Here is an 18,466-nt window from a genome sequence, read left to right as displayed (position 1 = left end):
CAGATTACCATTCCCTTAGTCAGTAGCTCAGCAAGACTGTGTGCAGAGGGGCCGGCCACCTGCTACCCCAAGTTTATTTTGACAAGATAGAGGTGAGGCACCCAGAAAGCCTTCTCACCAGAGATTTGGCTGCGTGAAATCTGCCCTCACCCACCTGAATCAAAATGATTGCCCAAACACAATCCATCTTGAATACTCTGTACTAATGTAGTATATTTTTTTAATTAGCTTTTTAAATCAAATCAGTACATGCAGTCTAAAAAGGCAAAGATCTCTACAAGACTTGTTTTACAAAATCGTGATCCACCATTTTCCTTCCCCCAGCCAATTTCCACTCCCTAGAGGCACCACTTTGAACTGTTTCAAACAGTCTGAGGGTTTATCTCCAAATAGGATGCTTACATAACTACTTGTTGGTTTCTCAGTTTTCAACTGTATATATTAGCTTCCTACTGTAGACCAAAGGAATTTAGCTCTTCTTCACAGACCCTGATACTGGGAAGGATTGAGGGCAGGAGGAGAAGGGAGCAACAGAGGATGAGATGGTTGGATGGCATCACCAACTCAATGGATATGAGTTTGGGCAAACTCCAGGAGCTGGTAAAGGACAGGGAAGCCTGGTGTGCTGCAGTCAATGGGGTTGAATAGGATCAGACACGACTGAGTGACTGAACAACAGCAACACACATACCTTGCCATTTGCCCCAGCTGCAAATGCACACTGGTGTCCACCCAGTACAGCTTTATAGTAATTTTAGTTAGATTAATAGTTAGTTAGATTTATTTATTATTGTATTAGATTTATTTACTTAGATTATTATATTAGATTTATTTAGTTAGATTAATATTAATATTCCAGGACTTCCCTGGTGGCTCAGATGGTAAAGTGTCTGCCTACAATGCGGGAGACCTGGGTTCAATCCCTGGGTTGGGAAGACTCTCTAGAGAAGGAAATGGCAACCCACTCGAGTACTCTTGCCTGGAAAATCCCATGGACGGAGGAGCATGGTAGCTTACAGTCCGCGGGGCTGCAAAGAGCTGGACACTTTCTTTCTTTCTTTCAATGTTCCCCGTCACATTATTATGTCATGGAAATGCTGCTTTCACATAAGCTACCTAGTGTACTGAAACCAGTTTTTACTTCTCTGCACAATACCATAGTTCGGTTTCCCTGGAGTTAATTATTCTTTTAAAAATTTGCTTTCTTTTCTATATATTTTTACTAATTCAACCTCCAAATCTTCCTTGGTTTAGTAAATCGCCTCTCAAAATGGTCAGATACACTAAATGTTCTATCAACTTCATCATCTTAAAGAGGTTTCTTCTGGAAGCTTCTGAAGAACTCCAATTTGGAAGACAGAGCCTTTTAAAAGTATCCTGGGGTCCTCTTTGCCTCTCTGCTTTGTCACCTCTTATATTGTGTATCCCATGTCTTTTTTTGTTGTCTTGTTTTCTTGATTTATTGCTTTTTTTTTTTTTTTGGTGGGGACTTTTCTGTATAGCTTGCTGAGAAATGAGACACGGGAGGGAGATTTTTTTCCCTAAGGTCTTGAGTGAAAACATTTTTATTCTACTCTCCCATTTGATTGACACTGGGCTGGCTGTAGAATTCCAGCTGAAAGCCATTTTCCCTGGGAACTTTGAAAACATTCCTCCATTTGAGCTTTCAGTGTTGCTATTGCAAAGCCCAAGCCATTCTGGTTATTGATCATTTGTATGAAAACATGTTTCTCTTTAGAAGGTTGTAGAATCATCTCTTGCATTCTAGTAATTTGAAATTTCATGGTGATATATATTGCTGCGGCGTCCATTTATAGCCATTATGCTGGCCGCTCAGTGGGCCCTTTTCACATGGAAACTCCTGTCCTTGGGTTCTGGAATTTTCATTCTCTCCCTTCCATATCCCCTGCTTCCTCTGTGTCTGCATGTGTGCTCAGTCATGTCCAACTCTCTGTGACCCCATTAACTGTAGCCCACCAGGCTCCTCTGAGCATGGAATTTTCCAGGCAAGAATACTGGAGTGGGTTGCCGTTTCCTTCTCCAGGGATCTTCCCAACCCAGGAATTGAACCCACATTGCTTCCTCTACAACTCCCATTATTTAGATGCTGTTCCTTCTTGACCAGGCTCTAATTTTCTTATCATGTCTTTCTTATCCTTTCTCTCCTCTCCCTCCTACTTTTTTTATTGTTTTACTTTTGAAAAATCCTCAGTTTATTTCCCAAATTCCATATTTATTTTTTCTTAATTCCTACCAGCTTTGATTCAGAGTCTTTTTAATTATCTAAAGTATTTTTGATGGTCTCCAGCATGTCTTTCTGATGACCGCGTCTTCTCTCCTAACTTTTAGACTATGCCCATGGGTATTTTGAAGAGTTCTTCCCCTATCTAGTCTCTGGCCCCTCCGTGTTGCTTTTCCTCAAATGTCCTGTGATTCTTGGTCATCAGTTCATGTTTAAGCGAAGGGATCTGAAGAGCTGCTTGGAAGTTCTGTGTGCATGGTTTTCATGCTAGGGAAATCTGCATGAGCCATTTTATTGCAGAACCCAGAAGTTGGCGTTTTTAGATATTTTTTGATTCAGACTAGAGTGTGACTGTCCTGAGCTCTGAGTCAGGTGGCAGGAGAGGAGGAGCTTAGCATTCAGTGTGTAAACCTTCATTTACATCCTGCACGTGCCAGCTGTCCCCAAGCCCTTGACCCTGGATTTTACCCTTTCCAGAGACTAAGCCACCAGGGACGTGCTGGGGAGGAGATATACCAGCTGTGTAGGAATGGATGGTGCTGTGCTGTGCTTAGTCGCTCAGTCGTGTCTGACTCTTTTGCAACCCCAGGGACTGTAGCCCACTAGGTTCTCTGTCCAAGGGATTCTCCAGGCAAGAACACTGAAGTGGGTCACCATGGTCTCCTCCAGGGGCTCTTCCCAACTCAGGGATCAAACCCAGGTATCCCACATTGCAGGCAGATTCTTTACTGTCTGAGCCTCCAGGGAAACCCAGGAATGGATGGTGGGGGGAGCTTAATCGTCTGATTCCACGTGCTGCCCCACCTTCATGTATGTTCCCCGAGGTGTTGGTGCTGCTGATTCCTGAGATGGGTGTGCATGTGTGCATGGGTGTGTGCGATTTGAGTTATTGTATAGCTTCCTTATTATAAAATTTTGAAGCCAGCTCCTGAATGGGCTAAGTTACTCACCACTCATCTATCTGATTTTCAGCTTCTAAACTTGTCAATATTAACTTCTCTCCAACTCTTTGAATTGATACATTAAAAAAAAACAATTATTTTTTCACCATCCTCACTGTCATTTAGTGAGTTGATGGAGTAGATGTAAATATTTGTATTCAGTCCTCATGTCTATCCAGAAGTCCACTGTCTCCGGGACCCAGCTCTATAATTGCCGCCTTTCTTCTGATTGAACAGACTTGCTGTCTCTACTCTTTCCAACACCTTATTCCAGACGCCTGGAAAAGCTGCCTTCTCCCCGGGTCTAGTTTGGTGACCTGTTCTTCCCAAGCCCTGCAGAGGTTAGCTCACCCCATACTCTCCTGCCTTTGGACTTCAAGCCATAAGCCAGTTTGTGGCACCCATTCAGGACAGACCTGGTGAGGCTGAAAGTCCTGGGATCCAGGGAGAGTAGAAGTTATTTATCCCCATAGATATCCTGACACTGAGAACCAGGCGGCCTCAAATCCTGATCTGGCCACCTCACATCCAGAGAACTTGTTTTCTGATTTGTCTTTCATTTCCCCCTATCTGCTTAGACTTAGAAAAAAGGAAAAACACTCATCATGTACTTGTCTTTGACTGCAAGTAAGAGAAGCCCCAAGCCACACTGATGGAGGTAACGTGGACATTTTTTTTGGCTACGTGCTTGAAAGTCCAAAGATGAGACAGGCTTCCGGGCTGGCTGAGCCAGCTGCTCTGTGATGTCGTCAGTGGCTCCGTTCTTTCAGTCTCTATTTCCTTTCAGTTCTTCCTCTACCCACATCATTCTCATTTCATTTGGAAACCGATTCCCCTCAGGGTTATAAGGGCTATGCTGGTAGCAGTAGTCCTTCAGCCATGGTCAATTTCAGTGCAGACATGACAGAGAAGAGACTTTCAACTCAAAGTCCTTCCCTTCATGTGTATAGCATGGCGACTGACGACTGCACTCATCACTGTTAGCAGAGAAAGTGCACAGCCGGCTCGGGTCCGGGCAGTGGGGAGGTTCCTTAGGAGACCGGGGCAGGGCAAAGGAAGTGAATGCCTGAAACTAGGGTGGCGGTCATAGGGCCAGGTGAGAAAGAAGAGTTCTCAGGGGGGCTTCATTTGAGGTGATTGTAAAATCAATCGGGGGAGCGTCTTAAAGGTGGGGAGGAAGTACCAGCGGAGGAGACTTGGGGGCAGGAGAATCTGGAGGGAGAGAGAGACGCCTGGGGGCCTGACATCGCTCAGGCCCTGGTGTGGGTTGAATTGAGTCCCCAGAAGGAGAGGATGCCATTTCCTGGGAACGTGACCTGATTTGGACATGGTCTTTGCAGATGTCATCAAGTGAAGGGGAGGTCGTCCTAGAGTAGGATGGGCCCTTTGTCCAATATGACTGGTGTCTTTTTTTTTTTCTTAATATTTATCTATCTATTTGGCCGCAGAGGGTCTTAGTTGTGGCACACAGCATCTTTAGTTGCAGTGTGAGACCGCTTAGCTCCAGCACGTGGGATCTAGTTCCCTGAGCAGGGATCTAACTCAGGCTCCCTGTCTTGGGAGCAGAGTCTCAGCCGCTGGACCACCAGGGAAGTCCCACCTGGCGTCTTTCTAGGAAGAGACGGGATGCAGAGGTACAGCGTCATGAGGAAGGCAGAGACTGGAGTGAGGCGGCTACAAGCCCAGGATGCCTGACCGGCAGCACCGGAAGTTAAGGGAAATGTCTAGAACAGAGTCTCTGCTAGAGCCTTCCGAGAAGGCCTGGCCCTGCCAACGGCTGGCACTTGGCTATTGGACTCCTGGACTCGAGAGCTTTGAGAGAATAAAGTTCTGCTCTTCTAAGCCACCCAGTTGGTGGTTTTTTTATGATGGTTACAGCGTAACCGTAATTTGTTACGGCAGTTCTAAGAAACTCACACCCACCCCAGCAGACAACAGATGGCAAAGGTGGGGAAGTGAGACTAGTCTGTAGGAACCAGAAGCAGAAAAGCGTGTGGGTGAGGCTGGGGGGAGATGCACATCGATCAAGCACCTGGCTGTGGTGGAGACCTTACCAGTGTGAGACTGAAGGAGAGAGCAGGTCCTGGAACCCGGAGCCGCCACCAGGGAGGAGAGATGCCCTGACCTACCTCTCCACCTCCCAGCCTCCCACTGGCTGAACCCAACCAGAAGCCCGAGCAAGGCAGCCCAGTGGGCAGTTCTCCTAGACAGCCTCCTGGGGCACAGAGCAGACTAGGGGTGGGGTGGGGTGGGCAGAGAATGGACCCGAAGAGGCCCATAGAAAATATTCCTCAGAAAAAATAGAGAATGTGGTTTTAGCTAGAACCTTCTGGTGGGCTTCCCCAATGGCTCCGTGGGTAAAGAATCTGCTTGCAATGCAAGAGACTCGGGAGACATGGGTTTGATCCCTGGATCGAGAAGATCCCCTGGAGAAGGAAATGGCAACCCACTCCAGTATTCTTGGTAAAGAATCTGCTTTCAGTGCAAGAGACTCAGGAGATGTGAGTTCGATCCCTGGTCGGGAAGATCCCCTGGAGGAGGGCATGGCAACCCACTCCAGTATTCTTGCCTGGAGAATCCCATGGACAGAGGAGCCTGGCGGGCTACAGTCCATGGGGTTGCAAAGAACATTCTGAGAGAAACCATAAATAGGCTGGTTGTCTAACCAGCTGATGTGAACTAGCTTCTTGGTTCCTAGCTGGAATGGGTCTTGGGGACAGGGGCATGGTGTGGGGCTGGGAGGCCACACCTCCCATCCCAGTGGCTGCTCCAGAACCCCTCATGGGTCTTGCCTGACTTCTGTTCCAGCCTCTGCAAAAGGTTACCATGCCTAGGAACCTATTCCCAACAACTTGGCACTCCCTTCACATTTCAGATTTAGGCTTGAAACAACAAAAGGCTATCATGTTACTCTGGAATCACTCAGACCCTTTATTATGGCATAAAAGGCAGAGTGTTTAATAGGCAAATAAAATAATGAGAATTGAAAACTATACCTTGGAATAAAGCAAATAACCAAATTCCAGTTAAAAACACTGAAGACTGCTGTGCCCTCCGTTGTTGTGGGATTTTTTTGGTTTGTTTTTATTTCAAACTTGAGCTTTTTTACAAAGTTTTGCATTGTTTGTCATATTTTGCATTAATTTGTCATTACAAGACGATAAAGTTATTTGGGTTCTACACATGTCCAGAAAATGAAAAGCAAATGAGAAATTTTTTCTACTTAATTCTGAATTGCCTCAGTGGCCTGTTTTTACAGAGTATTTTATATAACAGCTCCAGTCAACATTAATCTGTGAAGCAAACTTTTCAAGGGCAGAGAACTCAGAATTGTAATAGTTCTGATATAGAACAAAGCCATCCATTACTATCCCTTCTGCATAAGTCTTTCATCCTCATTAAATTGTAAAAATGATGAAGTGGTGGCCTCCATGAGAAATGTAAAGTGTTTTTTAATGAAAAGATACATTTGAGAGAGAGGATTTTATTTATAGACGGTCATAACCATATTCATCAAGTTAATGTAGCCATGTTGGATAGGTGTCCAATAAATCATTCCTGTTTTGTAAAGGCTATCCTGAGCTTCCTCACCAACAGATCTGCACATATTAAAATGGCTAGAGCTGGGATTTGGGGGGCCAGATCACTATTACAAAAAAGAAATAATTGTAATAGCAATTGCCACCATTTATTGAGCTCTTACCGTGCCTGATCCACACACATGAATTCATTGGCTCGTCACGACAGCCCTGTAGGGTCTGCTCATTTTACAGATGGGACCCAGACCCTGTCCAATGACAGGCCATGTTTCGGCCACGATGGTTTTCATCCTGCTATTGAGATAGGGTTTTCTCCCTTTTTGTGCAAAACAAAATTCAAGATATGATTTTAAGAAGATCTATGGTTCAAGTGCAAACTGATAAGAACCTGGATTACAAGACTGACCATGAGAATACAAAAAAAAAAAAAAATCTTCAAAAGTGAAGTCAGAGATTCACCCTAAATGACTTTGTGAAATTGTTGTTTAAATCACTAAGTCATGTTTGACTCTTTGTGACCGTGTGGACTATAGCCCACCAAGCTTCTCTGTCCGTGGGATTCTCCAGGCAAGAATACTGGAGTGGGTAGCCATTCGCTTCTCCAGGGGATCTTCCTGGCCCAAGAATCGAACCCGCATCTCCTGCACTGGCAGGGAGGTTCTTCACTACTCAGCCACCAGAGAAACTTGTGAAATTAACACTCATGTAAAAATACAAGTTTTAATGAAATTAATACTCGTATAAAAATACAAGTTCTTGTTTGACTAATTAACTTTGGGAACTAGATGAACTACTTCTGAAGTTGACATGAACGCATAAACATACAAGGATACCAGAAAATCCTAAACAAGAAGACCACCGAGGAAAGACTCCCTACAGGACAATGTCAAGAACTGGGAAGAGTGGGAGATTTTACCCTTCTTAAGAGCCAACAAGCTACCCCACCACAGTTTCATGGTGCTGGTAGAAGACATGAGACCCCTCGGTAAATCTGAAGTGTCAGCATTGGCAACATTTTGCTGTGTGGCTTCCCCAAGCCTCAATTCCCAGAGTGACTTGAATTGGCCAGGTGGGTTGCGTGAATGGAAAGAGACCCTGCGCTCAGGAAGCCCTCATCTTTCATGATGGGCAGGACCACGCGTACCTGTTGCTTCCAGGAGACACTGCCTCTGTCTCCCAAGGCTGTCTGCTATACACATATCCTTGAAAGACAGCCCAGAACAAAGGCGTCTTCAGCTCGAAAGATGTGTCAAAATGCAAGAGACCCAAAGGTGACCGTCTTCTGGCAGATAACACATTATGCAACTCTATAATTAAAACAGGAAATGTGGATCATGAAAAGACAAACCAATGGAATGGGACATAAAGATCAAAACAGACCCAAATAGGGCTCCCCTGGTGGTCCAAGTGGTTAAGAATCCTTGCAATGCAGGGGACACCGGTTCGATGCCTGGTCCGGGAAGATCCCATATGCTGCAGGGCAACTAAGCCCTGGAGCCACAACTGCTGAGACCACATGAAGCAACTAATGAGGCCCGAGGGCCTAGACCCGGTGCTCCACAGCTAGAGAAGCCAGTGCAGCGAGGAGCACTGCAACTAGAGGATAGCCCTGGCTCTCTGCAACTGGAGAAAAGCCCTCGTGCGGCAGTGAAGACCCAGTGCAGCCAATAAATAAATAAATAAGTATATTAAAAACAGACCCAGATTTATGGGAATTTAGAATTTGATAAAGGTGTCGTATCAGATCATTGGAGAAAAACATGGCTTTTCAACAAATGGTGTTAGGAAAATAGAGGAATTATCTGGGGGGAAATTAAGCTGGCTCCATATGTCACAATATACTCCGAATAAGTTCCAAAAGAAGAAGATATTTAATCATTTTAAAAATGAAACTGTGGAATCGTGTATAGAAAAGTAACCATTTATATATATAATATATATACTACCTCTGAGAAACTTGGCTTTATCTGAAACTTTCTACTCTTTTACTGCTCTGTGTGACCCCCATAGACGGCAGCCCACCAGGCTCCCTTGTCCCTGGGATTCTCCAGGCAAGAACACTGGAGTGGGTTGCCATTTCCTTCTCCAGTACATGAAAGTGGAAAGTGAAAGTGAAGTCGCTCAGTTGTGTCCAACTCTTAGCGACCCCATGGACTGCAGCCCTTCAGGCTCCTCCATCCATGGGAGTTTCCAGGCAAGAGTACTGGAGTGGGGTGCCATTGCCTTCTCCCTTTTAAAGGCTAGTAAATATAGCAGGAATGATAGAGTCACCTTGCTCTGTGATAGAGACACCTTGCTGTTTTGAACCATCATCATATTGATTGATGAAAGCTAAAATTATCGACGGTGCTAAAACCACTGAATGAAAGTTTGGAGAATTTGATGACTAGTTCTATACGTCAGCTTGGCTGAGCCAGATATTTGGTGCAACACCAGTCTAAATGCCATTGTGTAGGTATTTTTAAAGATGAATTAACATTTAAATCAGTAGACTTTGAGCAAAACAGATTATCTTTCATAATGTGGGTGGGCTTCATCCAACAGGTAGAAGGTGGTTGGAGAAAAAGACCTAGGTTCCCAGAGGAAGTAAGATTTCTGCCTCCGGGCTACCAGCCTACCCTGCAGAGTGTGGACTCGACAGCCCCTACAACTGAGCAGTTCCTTAAAAGCAGTTTCTCTCTCTGTACGTGTGCTCAGGCACAGACGCTCAGATGCACATCCTGCTGGTTTAGTTTCTCTGGAAAACCCTGACTCATACAATGGCATTGTATTAGTTAAATTCCCACAATTTAAAAATGCTATTAATTACAAAGGAAAAAAAGGAAACTTGGCAGTTTTGGCTTTGGTGGAGGGTTTTGGCCACACTGTGTGGCATGTGGGATCTTAGTTCTCCGGCCAGGGATCGAACCTGTGCCCCCATGCATTGGAATGGGGAGTCTTAACCACTGGACTGCTGGAAAAGTTCTCGGATGGCAGTTCTTTGATCACCAATAATGAGAAGAACCAGCATCACAGCCCCCCTGAGGTGATGCTCTGAGAAGGATCCAAGAGCCCTGATGTAGATATCCTGCCAAAAATGAATGACCCGATTCTAATCAGGAGGGAAGCTGATTGTAATCACGAGGAAACAATCAGAGATAAAATGGAGCCAACTTCTACAAAGCAAATGGCCTGTCCTCTTGAAAAATGCCAGTGGCATTGAAGAAAAGGGCCGAGGAACTGGTCCCAATTAAAGGAAAGTAGGGAGGTGTGACAACTAAATAAACACGAAGCATGATCCTGTACGAGATCCTGGATCAGGAAAAAAAGGACATTACTGGACGGTTGGTTAGATAATAAGATGCATTGTTAAAATATCTCCTGACTGACTAGCTGTACTATAATTAGGTAAGAGAACGTCTTTGTTCTTACAAGAGAAGGGGAGGGAGAGAAAGCAGGAAAGCAAAAGTGAAAATGTGTAAAAATGACTAATTGGTTAATTCAGGTAAAGGATATATGAAGTTCATTATATTATTCTTGTATCTTTTCTGATGTCTGAGATATTTTTTCTGGGATAAAAAATTTAAATTTAACGAAGAATACATAAGCATTGTAAACGTTTTAGTCAAATGTTAATAAGCCTGCTTTGAAAAGACAGGATTTCCAATTCATTTAATTACATGGCCAAAAAAAAAAAAAATCTTGAGCCTTCCTGCCGCTATTCTAGCCACCTAATCAAGATGAAGTAAGATGCTGCCGCAGGAGGCTTTCTACTTGCCCTCCCCTAGTTATCTGGTACGAGTTCCCATGGGGGCCCCCCTCCCCATAACTGATACAATGGGTATCATCTCAAAGCCAGGTATTATGAGGCTTGGTACAAGAGCTGTTTTTTAAAATGCCTGTACCTATGATATGTTTTTCTTCCTTTCCTTGTTTATTTTTAAAGATTTTTTAAATTCCAGCTTATTTTGACGTAAAGCTCTGATCCAGTCCCCGTTTCCATCCTTAATATGGCAGCTTTCCCATCACTATGGGGTTTCAGCTCAGGCGAAATCAGGAGCAGAAACAGCCCATCCTAGAAACCTGGGACTCAGCCGAGGTAGGGGTGTGCAGTGAAAGAAAGTTCTTGTTGGAGAAACCGACCCCAGCCAGAAGGGGCACAGGTCCAAGCTCAGGGTTTCAAGGTTGGCTTTGGAGACCCTCAAGACTTAGGAGACAAGGAGACAAGGCAAGGTCCCAGCCCTGGAGGATCTCTGGACAAAAGAACTCAGAGCAGAAGTGAGGACAAGATGAGGGTCTGGGTGCTAAACTGCTTATCCGAATAGGGCTGTGCTGTGCTCAGTCACGTCCCACTCTGCAGGCCCACAAACTGCAATCCCCTGGGTTCCTCTGTTCGTGGGATTCTCCAGGCAAGAATACTGGAGTGGGTTGTCATTTCCTCCTCCAGGGTATCTTCCCCACCCAGGAATCAAACCCGTGTCTCTTACATTCTCTGCATTGGCAGGGGGATTCCTTACCACTAGCACCACCTGGACAGCCATGGTCTCAAAGCAGAAGTGCCTGGGGCATGGGTGTCCGGTGAGCTGCAAGACCAACTTTGTCAGAGCTCTTGAGCTCACACTTCCTTCAGCTCTTTTGGTTACCCTTTGATATTTGCCTCATCGTCCCTTCCTCACCCCTCCCAACTTCCCCATGGCCAGCCATTCAGAACTGTGAAGACTCAGTCTGACAGACTCAGAGTCCTCAGTGACTACAGATGCATGGAATATTCATTTTCACTGAACGGGTGTGACTGGGTGTTAAAATTGATACCTGGTTAATGCTGAAGCAGGATATCAAAGACCAAGTTCATGGGTTACAAAAAAAATCTGACATATCCTCAAAAACAATTTGATTATATTATAAGGTTATATTAAAAAATTTAGAAGTTAATTTTTTGAATTTGACATTTCACTGTTGAAACAATTTATCTTGTGGTCACAAAACTACATTTTCCTGATATTAAGTCACCCACTTTCAACGGAACTTGGTGGGGGGAGCAAGATTTCTTTGGCTGAGTTTTGCAGGTTCTGTGTGCTCAGTCGATTTAGTCACATCCGACTCTTTGTGACCCTGTGAACCATAGCCCGCCAGGCTTCTCTGTCCATGGGATTCTCCAGGCAAGAATACTGGAGTGGGTTGCCATGCCCTCCTCCAGTGGATCTTTCCCACCCAGGAATTGAACCCGCATTTCTTACATCTCCCGCATTGGCAGGCAGGTTCTTTACCACTAGCACCGCCTTTGCAGGACAAGGTACTGATGCTGATAATGCTGTCACCAAGTATTAAGCTTCCTTTCTTCTCCAGTGGCAAGTGACAGAGGTAAAGATTTATTTATTCTTTTAACACCTGAACCTAGAGATTGATCCGTGGAAATGATGCAAGTTCACTGAAGCAGTCCTGCAGACTGAGACCTTCTCAGTGCTCTGAGAAGGATACTTTATTACACAGTGATGGGTTATTGAACCAAACCTGGATCTGCTTGCCCTCGAGCAGTCAAGCCAATCTACTGACACAGTGTTGGTGAAGGAAAGTGCAGCATTGTTTGCAGGGCACCAAGCAAGGAGTCCAAGGCAGCTTGTGATCAACCCCCCCAAACTCCCCCCAAGAGGTTCAGGCAAGCCTTTTCACAGGGAAGGTGAGGAAGGGGAGTTCCAGTTCATGTACTGTTCTCTGATTGGTTGATGGTGAGGTCATAGGGCGGGGTCACAGGGGTTATCATGATCAATCCTTAGGAGCCAGTAGGTCTGGGGGCTTCATGCTCCTGGTCATCAAGTAGTTAACGTCTTCCATATTAGCACCTGCAAAACAACTCAGAAAATGTGCATCACATCCTGTTATTACCTAGATAGTTCAGAGAGGGGCAGGGGATATGCGGAAGGGGTCTTCCCAGGAAGGCCCCATGGAGTCCTGCTCCACTACAGATGCCTACTCGTATTCGGGAGTAAGTATTCAGGGATAACGATAAATGTGAACAGCATTCCTTGTATCACCTGCATCACCTGGCCGACTAGAGTTAATGGGAATCTAGGCACCTGAGGTCGGGGAGCCTGAAAAGACGAAGAAGGTGCCCCTGACTGCACAGCTGATCACAGATTTGCGCCAAGAGCCAGGGCTAAGCCACCCTCGCAGGCTTCTCTGCTATTGGGTATATTACAAGAAAGCTTTTCTGGTCTCTCTACTGAACCTTCTTCAGGACAGTGAGGTGTAGCAGGATTAGACCACATGCCAGGTGACTCCTGCTGTGCTCAGCCGGACTAAGGTCCGACTCTGTGACCTTGTGGACTGCAGCCCACCAGGCTCCTCTGTCCATGGCATTCTCCAGGCAAGAATACTGGAGTGGGTTGCCATTTCCTTCTCCAGGGGATCTTCCTGACCGAGGGATCAAACCCACGCCTCTGTGTCTCCTGCATTGGCAGGTGGATTCTTTACCACTAGCGCTACTTTGGAAGGCCCAGGTGACTCCTGGGGCCCCACTCAAGCCTCTCTGGGGGCTGGATGGCTCTGACCCCCCCACCCCACCCCCCACACACACAGCTCCAAATATCTGTTCTCTCTAGGAACACACAGAGGCAGCATCTGTCCTATATCCACACCATCTGAGCAATACCCTTCACAAAGCTGACCATCACCCCATTTTTGTAGAAAGAATGAATGAGTGCAGGAATGACTGGATGTCCAGTCAATGGCAGCAGGTGGCCACATTTTATTGAAGGTCAGACCAGCAATCACCTGCCTAAGGACATCGGGCCAGGACCAATCTGAAGACGGAGAGTTTGACCTTATGATTTACTGGAGATCTTTTCTTGAGCTCTGATTGCTTTGCTAGAAACCCACCTGGGGGCTCCTGGGGGAGGTTTTAGGAAAGCAGGAGGCTGGAGGGAGGCGGGCTCCGGGTGGGGGGTTGGCATTTCCGGAGGGGTGGTAGGTTGCGAAGAGACTCCTAGTAGGGAAGGGGAGAAAACCTGTGTGCTTCAGGCTCCCGCCCCCCTCTCCCTCCCCTCCCCCTCTCCCTCCCCTCCCCCTCTCCCTCCCCTCCCCCTTCCCCCCACCCACCCCACCCCACCCCACCGTGTTCCGGCAGCTCGCGTTCTCCTTTGCTTCCCGCTGCAGCCCCAGCGGCAGTCCTTCCAGCAGAGCGTCTTAAATTGCTGTTGAATGGCTCTGACTCATCACCTGACGCTCGTTTTTTTTTTTTTTTTTCCCCTCTCGTTTTCCATTATAGAAACCTTAGCTTGTGAGTCAGGATCAGAGAGAAAAGCGTGAGCCTGGCCGAGGGTGGGGGTGGGGAGGGCGTAAAGGCTGCGTGGGGGGCAAGGAACGGAGACAGAAGCCCCCCCCCAGTGAATCCCCGCTTTGCCCCGAGGGTTTCTCTCGCCAGGACCGCGGAGCCCCCTGCCATCTCTTTGACTGCAGGGGACGGGGTGGGGGGTGCAGCTCATCCGAAGGTGGAAACCGCACCCACACCCGCGGGTTTCTCCGCCTGCCGTGTCCTCGCCAGGCTGGTCCCTCTGAACCAGGAGTCCCCGACTCCCGAGTCAGGTGTGGGTGGTTTTTTGTTTTTTTTAATTAAGGTATAGTTGATTCACAATATTATATTAGTGCCAGGTGTACAACATTCCGATTCAGTGTTTTTATAATTATACTCCCATTTAAAGTTACTGCTAAACAACGGCTGTTCCCTGTGCTGTACAACATACCCTCGGTGCTAACCTGGTTTATTCACAGTGGTTTCTGTCCCTTAATCCCCTTCCCCATCTTGCCCCTCCCCCTTCCCACTCCCTACCGATAACCACTAGTTTCTCTCTGTCTCTTTTGTGTACATTTATTTTTTTAGATTACACATAAGTGGTGTCTCCTTGAATGTTCAGTCGCTCACTCCTGTCCGACTCTTTACGACTCTTATGAACTGTAGCCTGCCAGGCTTCTCTGTCCATCGGATTTCCCAGGCAAGAATACTGGAGTGGGTTGTCACTCCCAACCCAGGGATCGAACCCAGGTCTCCTGCATTGCCAGGCAGATTCTTTACCACAGAACCACCTCAGAAGCCCCCATCTAAGTGATAGCATAGAATATTTGCCTTTGTCTGACAGGGGTGGCTTTTGTAAGGGCAAGTATAAGTTAAGAATAGAGGCTTACTGCTTGTAGCTGAAAGCGGGGAAAAAGCCTTCTCCAACCTCCCCCTTTTCTTTCAGAATTTCTTTTTCTCTGTCCTTTCAAACTTGGGTAAATCGTTTTAATGGTCAAGGAAGCCACTTGCCAGTCTTACGACACAATCGTTTCCTCCAGGGCCTGGAGCTGTCCCTTTGCAAAGTCAGAGGAGATAAGGCCTTGGCTCCCAGTGCCCGGGGAGAAGATGGGCCCGAACTGTCATCTGACTCCTCGTTGTGAAACCTGCAGATGTAATTCATGTACCCACTGAGCAGCCTAAGAACGAGGCTACTTCCTGTCTGCATCCCTTCAGCAGACTGCCTGCCATACCCATCACATTCTGGTTTAACGCTTGCTCAATAGTCAAACCGTTTTCTTTCTCTTCTACCATCATGGAGAGGTTTTCGGCCTTAGGAGCAGATTTTGTTTTCAATCTCTTCCCCACACTTTGCACAGCACCGGGAATGAATCTCATGTCAGGGACAGGCAGAGACACGAATCCTCCTATTGACCCGACGAAGGCAGTCCAGGCCCAGCGGTCTGCGGCTTCTCTCCCAAAGTTTTCAGCTGCTGATTTTTTTTTAAGATTGATTTATTTATTTTTGGCTGTGCTGGGTCTTCATTGCTGTGTTGGGGCTTTTCTCTGTGGCGAGCGGGAGCTGCTCTCTGGTTGCGGTGCATGGGTCTCTCGTTGTGGTGGCTGCTCTTGTGGTGGAGCCCCGGTTCTGGGGCTTCAGCAGTTGCGGCACGTGGGCTCAGCAGTTGCAGTTTTTGGTCTCTAGCTCACAGGCTCAGTAGATGTGGTGCATGGGCTTAGTTCCACATGCTCCTTGGCACGTGGAATCTTCCCAGATCAGGGACAAAACGCAGTCTCCTGCATTGGCAGGTGGATTCCTACCCACTGGCAGTGGTGGTTTAGTCCCTAAGTCGTGTCTGATTCTTGTGACCCCATGAACTGTAGCTCGCCAGGCTCCTCTGTCCATAGGATTTTCCAATCAAGAATGCTGGAGTGGGTTGCCATTTCCTTCTCCAGGGTATCTTCCCAACCCGGGGATCAAACCTGAGTCTAATACACTGCAGGCAGATTCTTTACCGACTGAGCTACCAGGGAAGCCCAGGGGCCACCAGGGAAGCCCCCAGCTGCTGAATTTCTTACTTGTGGGTTTTGAATTGTAGGCAGAACATGCTCTGTGAGCATCAAAATATTGAGCCTACGTCTACAGGAACGGAATTTTGTAAATGTCCCAAGATGGTTGCCGATGGCCCACGTGTTTTGAGTCCATCTCCCACCTGAGAGGCCAGGTGGCCGGTGAAAGTCCTAGGAATTGTGTCACTCCACGTGGCACCAGATCCCTTGCTACCTCGTCCCTGTGCAGCCTGCCCTTGGCTGTGGCTGTCCTCTGAGCAAAACAGTGAAATCAAAGAGGCCCTTCCGCTGCACAGGACATAATTACCTGACCCAAGATACTCCCCTCCTTTACTACCAGCATTCTTGCCCTGAGTCAGCCCAGGACTCTCAGGAGTTGCAGCTGAATGAGCTTTATTCAGCGTCTTTAGAGGCAGAAGCACCTGGGAAGGCGCTGCGGGGTGCGTCACACCTTAACCGGGTTGCTTTTTGCAAATGTCCACGGAGACTTCACACTTAATGAAGCTTTGCCAGGAGGAGGTGAGGACTGAAGAGAGATGGGTTAAGAAAACAGTTGTTTGAGAGTTAGGCGTGTAAATGTGGGGAGAAGGGGCACCGTGGGGAGGGGTCTGTTAGGACATTTATGTGCAGTCCAGGAAGCCAGCCAGCTGTGTACGTCAGACTTCTGGAGGTCAGGTCAGTAACTCTAGCAACCAGTCCAGGAAGCAATAATCATTCTAGCAATTGGGCGGAAAAAAAAAAAAATGGCCGAGACTCGCTTAACAACTGCCAGCTTCCCTAATTTTTGTTCTCACTTCCAACTCGCAGCCAACCGGAGAAAGCCAAACGTGGCCCCCAACCAATCACATAGGAGCTCCGCTCCTACTGGCCCGCCCCCAGCTTCCCACGGCCAGCAGCCTCCAATCAGGGAGGAGCCTTCCCTGTTCTCAAAATCTTTCCCACCCGTCTGCCTGCCCTTGAGTCTCTGCCAAAGGCAAGTGTTGGCTGCTGTCTCCCTTGCTACAGCAAGAGCTGACTTGATAGCCTCCCCCTTTCTCGTTTCAGTTTCAGTGAAAGTTGCTCTTTGCAACCCCTTGGACTACACAGTCCATGGAAGTCTCCAGGCCAGAATACTGGAGTGGGTAGCTATTCCCTTCTCCAGGGGGTTCTTCCCAACCCAGGGATGGAACCTAGGTCTCCTGCATTGCAGGTGGATTCTGTACCGTCTGAGCCATCAGGGACACCCATTTAGTTGCTCTTTATTTCCACAAAGGTCAGACCAGCTGCTCAAGTTTCTGAAGAGAGAAGTCTCCTTCCAGTGTGGGGGATGGGTAGAGTGAGTCAGGGCAGTATCCGCCTCTTCTTCCAGGGTAGGTGCCTCTGATGCATCCAGGGGGCTAGAGATGCTTTTGAGGACCAGGGACATCGTCCGTGGTCACCACAGGCAGAGGCTATAAAAGATATTTTGCCATGTGCCAACTTGGGCCTGAAGATCTTCTTTCCAGAATCCTCACTACCCTCCCCCATGGACCAGCCACATCATCCCAGCCTGCCCACCCCAGGGATGGAGGGCGGGGAGACATGATCAGATGGAGGTCTGGGGTGGTTTTCACTTGTTTTGGAATCATCTCCCCAGTGTCGGTGCTCTGGTTACTGAGCCATCAAATCTGTGGGCATCATTTTGGAGTTTCAGGGGAAGTGACTTTCTGGCCCATCTTCTTTGGAAAGCACACAAAATTCCCCCTGGAAGTCACCCTGTGGAGCTGTAGGCAGTGTGGGAGGTGGCAGTACAGGCTGGGGGCGGGAAGGAGAATGCTATGAAAGACCGTAACAGCATCAGCGGGATTATGCTTGGCCACTGCTTGGGGTAATCTGATGGCTGGTGATAGCAATGATCAGATACAGAACACAGGCAGCCCAACCACCACCTTCAGAAAAGAATGAATTAGTTTCCCTATTGACATAGTGAATTAAACCTTGTGGAATAGAGTTTCATGTGCTTTTCCAGCTCTTCCTCCACAAAGTAGAATAACTTTCCATGAAAGTATTCAGAGGAGGTGTCCCCTCCCCTGCCTTCATCCTTTATGCTAAAGCCTCAGGAAAAACACTCTTATTGCCTTAAAGCTGATTTTCCCGTATTTTTGAGAATGTCAACTCAGCCATATCGAATGTTCCGGGAGTTATAAAGAAGCCTCCCTGAGCAGGCCCCAAAGTATCTGCACCCATCAGAGACTAGATGGGACACTAAATGTCCTAGCTAACTCCAGGATTGTTCTCATGTTGGTTTGGTTTTGGTTTTGTTACTATCCATAGACATCCTGTAGACGTTACAGAATGAAAGCACTGGGATGAAAAGAAAGTGAAGTCGCTCAGTTGTGTCTGACTCTTTGTGACCTCATGGACTGTAGCCTGCCAGGCTGCTCTGTCTGTGGGATTCTCCAGGCAAGAA

At 47.2% G+C, this 18,466-nt stretch overlaps 1 long non-coding RNA gene across 2 annotated transcripts; it reads right to left on the bottom strand.

The window, feature by feature from the left end:
• Positions 1–12,138: 12,138 nt before the first annotated feature.
• On the bottom strand, positions 12,139–16,909 carry LOC147361987 (uncharacterized). 2 transcript variants are annotated; one of them, XR_015138430.1, is made up of 3 exons: positions 14,880–16,909; positions 13,578–13,683; positions 12,139–12,541 (listed from the first exon to the last, which is right to left on the bottom strand). It is a non-coding gene; the product is annotated as an uncharacterized LOC147361987 (long non-coding RNA). The 2 variants fall into 2 exon arrangements; XR_015138429.1 differs by lacking the exon at positions 14,880–16,909 and adding an exon at positions 13,812–14,759.
• Positions 16,910–18,466: the final 1,557 nt, after the last annotated feature.

Source organism: Bos grunniens, chromosome 12 (genome assembly GCF_055505025.1).
Source record: "Bos grunniens cultivar Pamir isolate PY7600 chromosome 12, Bosgru_T2T1.0, whole genome shotgun sequence".
NCBI classification, from domain to species: domain Eukaryota; kingdom Metazoa; phylum Chordata; class Mammalia; order Artiodactyla; family Bovidae; genus Bos; species Bos grunniens.
This window is presented reverse-complemented; position numbering and strand designations above follow the sequence as displayed.